Source organism: Oncorhynchus nerka, linkage group LG16, assembly GCF_034236695.1.
Source record: "Oncorhynchus nerka isolate Pitt River linkage group LG16, Oner_Uvic_2.0, whole genome shotgun sequence".
NCBI lineage: Eukaryota > Metazoa > Chordata > Actinopteri > Salmoniformes > Salmonidae > Oncorhynchus > Oncorhynchus nerka.
This window is the reverse complement of record NC_088411.1, coordinates 34,315,277-34,322,162: the sequence shown is the minus strand read 5'-3', so window position 1 is coordinate 34,322,162 and position 6,886 is coordinate 34,315,277.

Sequence of the window (6,886 nt, the reverse complement as noted above, 5' to 3'; positions counted from 1 at the left end):
ACGCTGAGGAGTGAGTTCCACATCTGCTACATTGCTTTAGGATAGGGTGTTTTTTTTTAAACAGTCGATACTTTTCCATCCAATTGGCGACAGATTTTCATGCGCATATTGAATAATCCGTTTAAGGAAAATATGCGCCTTTTCTCTCCAGTGGTGTTTCCACCAAACTGACTTGTGGCAGATAAAAATCATTAGGTGATGACGTAGTGCACACAACATGTTTCCTTTAAATTGTCATGTACCAAATAAACAATTTATGTTCAATGTGTTTCCATCGCATTTTCAACTCTACAGATATTCACAAAAAAACGTGCGTTATATAGCGAATGTGCCTACTCATCTTGGCATTTGCACTCTAGCCAACAGCTCACAGAAACCGTGCGGGTAGGCTAGTTCATTCACAGTTGATTCAAATCCACACGGTAGTTGATTCAAATCCAGAAGGAAAATATTTACACAAGGAGCAACCTAATATCACACAGTCAACTCTAGTCAGTTAGTAATTTCACCATTCTGCGATTCTCATTCTCACATGATGAGATTATTATGGAGAAGATTTGTCAAACGGCAGCCAAGCGTCGATCATCATGTCACCAGAATAAGACCCTGTGTATTTATTGCAAAGAAGAATCAAGCTCATCACGTGCACTTTTACCACCCTGTGAAGTTCATCATAATTGAATGTATCTGTAACCTAATAAACTGCATGTTTCTTGTTTTGTATTAACACTCATTCCCTGAACTTGCTTCCCGACTCTCAGCGCACATCATTACACTCATAAATATCAAAAAGAAGCAACAAAGACAAAGACAAACTAATTGTAGTATATAAATACAAATTATTACACCATTACCCTATTGCTAACAAAAAACACGCAAATAAAACTAAATTGCACAAATCCTATATCACACAAATAAAGTAACACACTTACAAAGAGGAGAACCTGATTATTGAAGAGTAAGACTAATTCTGAGAGCAATCCACAAATTTGGATACATTTCTGAGAGCTCCCTTTCTTGTATAAATATCAGCAGCTCAAGCAGGGTCATCGTCTTTGATGGCAAGTCAGGCAAGTTCTTCAGTTCCTGTGCAAGCTCTCTGCCATCCGAGTCTGAGTGTTCTTTATAGTGCAGTGTCACACTAAGGGCCTAACATTGTTCTGTCAGCTCCTCATTGGAGAGACTTTGGAAGGTTTGCCAGTTCTTTCCATGTTTTCATGCAGTTTTGGTGTTTGTGACTGCTGTCGCGTGAAGTCAGCAAAGAACTTGCATGTTTCCAGTCTGTCAGTCCTGAGTATGCTAAGTTAATTTTCTTATTTGAAAATCGTTTACAGCAGAAGCAGAAGAGGCTGTTGTTTCTTTCAGAATATACCAACTAACTTCTAGGGATTTTTTCACCACTCACCAAGGTCTTCATGAAATTCTGGTGGTGGCAACTTCTTCCATCACTGTCATTCCTTTGGAAAACTAAGTTAGGTGGTACCTCACTAGGTCCTCTGCAACTAGCAGCAGGGTCTGTAGACAGTGGTTCATCCTCAGCAGCAAGGTCTGTAGACAGTGGTTCATCCTCAACAGCAGGGTCTGTAGACAGTGGTTCATCCTCAGCAGCAGGGTCTGTAGACAGTGGTTCATCCTCAGCAGCAGGGTCTGTAGACAGTGGTTCATCCTCAGCAGCAGGGTCTGGTGGGGATGCTGCTACAGGCATTTCTAATGGAGAGCACATGGGCATTAGTTTACACAAGTTATTCACAGCATTTATAGTGATGGAACATCCCACATACCCAGTAATAATAAAATCCTTGTTACCTACAATATGGAAACTTAAAACTTTGGAAAAGGGAAATTATTTATTTTGTTTATCTTATGCAGGGATGCACACATAAACACATGTGCGTGTACCCACACACACACACACACACACACACACACACACACACACACACACACACACACACGCACATGCGTTTGCCCACAAACACACCTGAAGAATCCTGCTGGGGGGAAGTGGAAGAAAATGGCTCTTCATCCTCAGGCTCAGACAACATTTGTGGAGACGCCTGTGTGGCTGAGGAGGTTGATGGCTCCTCATCCTGGCCAGTGCCAGAGGGTGCTCCAAATTATTTCAGAAGTGCCCCTGAATGTGCATTGAAAAACATTATATGAGTCTGACACTCAAAATGTGTTTGTTGCGCAATTAAATATGCATGTCATTATGCACAATTTATCAAACTTTCAGAGAAGGAACCAAATAAACCATACAACCTCCATGGCTAATTCTAGGCATAAGACACCCCAAAAGACTCAATATATCACAAAAGCTATGTGTGTGAAACTATATATTCACAGTATTATGAAGGAATTGTGGTTTATTTGGTAGCATTTGATAGTGTGACTGATTTTACTAATTGCATCAGTACTGTACAAAGTTAGAGGTGCGTTATATTTGATAGATTTCACCGCTCCCCCTACCTCAGGCTTCCAGTGGGGAGACCTGAGGTCTACCTCCCCCCGCCCCTCCCCATCTTGTACTTCTGAGTGTGAGACCTTCCCAGGCAGTAGCCTGCCTAGCTCACAACCTAGAATCAGGGCGCCCACTCCGACAAGGTTAATTGACCCACAGTCTCACACGGTGACATGATATCATTGATGTGACGTGCAAATGAGCGATCGCACAAATGTCACCGTTCCAATTTTTTTTGTGCGGGCGCCTCGTGCCGCCCATACCTAAATCCGCCACTGCTGGTTAGTTATTACTGTGATTACATTGATTACATTGATTACAGTGATTACATTGCCAAAAAAGTTATTTTTATTTTACCTTTATTTAACTAGGCAAGTCAGTTGAGTACAAATTCTTATTTTCAATGACGTCCTACCGGGGAACAGTGGGTTAACTGTCTTGTTCAATAACTGTTACAATAACCTGACTGTTATACAATATACTGTACATTCATTCCAATGCCTACTATACTAGTTATAGTGGGTGTGAGTGTGTGCATGAGTGTCTGTATGTGTGTATGTGTTTGTGCATATGTGTGAGTGAATGTATGGGCGAGTGCATGTGTACTAAGGTGCGAAGAGTCAGTACAAGGAGACTGTTGATGTACAGGTGGTCGTCTTAGCTCAGGTGTTCAGCAGTCTGATGGCTTGTAGGTAAAAGCTGTCTCTGAGCCTGGTGGTCTGTGACCCGATGCTCCAATACCGTCTGCAAAGACAGGTTTAGCCAGCCCAGTTAAGGAAGTCAGCAGCCATAGAGCACTTGGGTTAGTCAACATGGATGTTAAAATCTCCCAGAATTACAGTGTTGGAGAGGGTGGGGCATACAGAGATTATTAGTTCAGAAAAATCTGAGATAAAAGAGGTGCTTGTCTATTTGAGGAATTCTACTATTCTCTTTGGTACTCTCTCATGATCCTCCAGATTTCTTCCCCTCTCTTCCTCTCTCTTCCTCTCTTCCTCTCTATCTTTATCTTCCTCTCTCTTCCTCTCTTCCTCTCTCCTCCTCTCTCTTCTTCTACCTCTCTCTTCCTCTCTCTTCCTCTCTATCTTTCTCTTCCTCTCTCTTCCTCTACCTCTCTCTTCCTCTCTCTTCCTCTACCTCTCTCTTCCTCTCTTCCTCTCTCTTCCTCTCTCTTCCTCTACCTCTCTCTTCCTCTACCTCTCTCTCTTCCTCTCTTCCTCTCTTCCTCGCTCGTCCTCTCTTCCTCTCTTCCTCTCTCTTCCTCTCTCTTCCTCTACCTCTCCCTTCCTACCTCTATCTTTGTCTCTCTTCCTCTCTTCCTCTCTCTTCTTATCTTCCTCTCTACCTCTCTCCTCCTCTCTCTTCCCCTCTCTTCCTCTCTACCTCTCTCTTCCTCTCTCTTCCCCTCTCGTCCTCTCTTCCTCTCTCTTCCTCTCCCTTCCTACCTCTATCTTTGTCTCTCTTCCTCTCTTCCTCTCTCTTCTTATCTCCCTCTCTACCTCTCTCTTCCTCTTTCTTCCTCTCTACCTATCGCTTCCTCTCCTCTTCCTCTCTCTTCCTCTTGTCCTCACTCTTCCTCTCTCTTCCTCTCTACCTCTCTCATCCTCTCTCCTTATCTCTCCCTCTCTACCTCTCTCCCTCTCTACCTCTCTCTTCCTCTCTACCTCTCTCATCCTCTCTTCCTCTCTCTTCTCTGAAAATTATGTCATGGCTTTAGAAGCTTTAGAAGCTTTGAGTCAATTGGAGGTGTACCTGTGGATGACTTTCAAGGCCTACTTTCAAACTCAGTGCCTCTTTGCTTGATATCATGGGAAAATCAAAGGAAATCAGCCAAAACCTCAGAAAAAAAATGTGTAGACCTCCACAAGACTGGTTCATCCTTGGGAGCAATTTCCAAACACCTGAAGGTACCACGTTCATCTGTACAAACAATAGTACGTAAGTATAAACCCCATGGGACCATGCAGCCGTCAAACCGTTCAGGAAGGAGACGCGTTCTGTCTCCTAGAGATTAACATACTTTGGTGCGAAAATTGGAAATCAATCCCAGAACAACAGCAAAGGACCTTGTGAAGATGATGGAGGAAACGGGTACAAACGTATCTATATCCACAGTAAAACGAGTCCTATATCGACATAACCTGAAAGGCCACTCAGCAAGGAAGAAGCCACTGCTCCAAAACCGCCATGAAAAGCCAGACTACGGTTTGCAACTGCACTTGGGGACAAAGATCAAACTTTTTGGAGAAATGTTCTCCGGTCTGATGAAACAAAAATAGACCTGTTTGATCGTAATGACCATCGTTATGTTTGGAGGAAAAAGGGGGAGGCTTGCAAGCCGAAGAACACCATGCCAACCGTGAAGCACGGGGGTGGCAGCATCATGTTGTGGGGGGTACTTTGCTGCAGCAGGGACTGGTGCACTTCACAAAATAGATGGCATCATGAGGTAGGAAAATTATGTGGATATATTGAAGCAATATCTCAAGACATCAGTCAGGAAGTTAAAGCTTGGTTGCAAATGGTTCTTCCAAATGGACAATGACCCCAAGCATACTTCCAAAGTGGCATACTTCCAAAATGGCTTAAGGACAACAAAGTCAAGGTATTGGAGTGGCCATCACAAAGCCCTGACCTCAATCCTATAGAAAATGTGTGGGCAGAACTGAAAAAGCGTGTGTGAGCAAGGAGGCCTACAAACCTGACTACGTTAAACCGGCTCTGTCAGGAGGAATGGGCCAAAATTCACCCAACTTATTGTGGGAAGCTTGGGGTAGGCTACCCGAAACGTTTGACCCAAGTTAAACAATTTAAAGGCAATGCTACCAAATACTAATTGAGTGTATGTAAACTGCTGACCCACTGGGAATGTGATGAAAGAAATAAAAGCTGAAATAAATCATTCTCTCTACTATTATTCTGACATTTCACATTCTTAAAATAAAGTGGTGATCCTAACTGACCTAAGACAGGGAATTTTTATGAGGATTAAATGTTAGGAATTGTGAAAAACTGAGTTTAAATGTATTTGGCTAAGGTGTATGTAAACTTCTGACTTAAACTGTATGCTGCAAGTTATAGGACAAAAACGTTTGTACATTTCGGCACTGTGGAGAGGACTGAAAATGACGCCCTCTGTAGTCTTCTGCTGTCTTCTGTTTGAACCTGATAGTCACAATGATTCAACAACTATGACTCATAGACCATGAAACAGGGTGACTCACATACAGGTGGCTTTATCTCATCTATAGTATTCATAGGCAAATGTGTCTCACAGCCACTGGATTTACTGCACTAAAGCAAGGTAAGCTCATACATGTTCAGCAGACATGGGTCAAATGCATGTCATGTGAACTTAGTGTTTAAGGTGTGCTTCATTTATCTCACTCCTTCAATTAGACTACTCCATTGGTTCCATTGTACAGGGTAAACTAAAACAACAACTCAAGTACAGTTGATATACTGATTGATATACTGATTGATGAGTGACTTTTTTGTCACACCCTGAATTGTTTCACCTGTCTTTGTGCTTGTCTCCACCCCCTCCAGGTGTTGCACATCTTTCTCGTTATCCCCAGTGTGTTCTCTGTTTGTCTGTTGCCGGATTGTTTTGTTCGTCAAGCCTACCAGCGGTTTTCCCCTTGCTCCTGTCTTTTCTATTGTCTGTTTTTCCGGTTTTAACAATTCTGCCTGCCCTGACCCTGAGCCTGCCTGCCGTTCTGTACCTTATGGACTCTGATCTGGTTTACTGACCTCTGCCTGACCCTGAGCCTGCCTGCTGTTCTGTACCTTATGGACTCTGATCTGGTTTACTGACCTCTGCCTGCCCTTGACCTGTCGTTTTGCCCCCTGCTCTAGTAATAAACTTTTGGCAGGAAAACATGATAGTTTTCTAGCCAAAATCGTAAAGCAAAATGCTTCTGTGGCCCCGTAAAAATATGAGAATTTATGCCAAAAAGTGAAAAAGTGTTTGCATATATGATTGTAAAATATAGCTTTGCATAAATTACAGGAAAAGACCAATTCAGACTATATATGTAGGATTTTTTTTATACTGGTGTATTGCCTTATGGTATGTGTGAGACTAATCAATCCAGCTTCACCTACAAGTGAAAATTAGAACCATCCACCTCTTAAACAATTTCAGTTATATGTCAAACACAACTTTTTAAAAATGTTTAATATAAGAACAAAATAAATCATGAGCTGTCAGGGAAATTAGGAGGCACTGTTGCAGAGTGCCCACACCCTTAACAGCTCAGGCTAATAGCTGTATTTTCCAGTATTCACTCTTTTTACAAAACAAATATTACCAATGTCATCATAACCACATTTTCCCAACAGCTTCTTCTGAGTCAGGACAGTACATACAATTCACATGACTGTAGTGTATAGTGTGTTAAAGAAAACAAACAAGAAACCAGC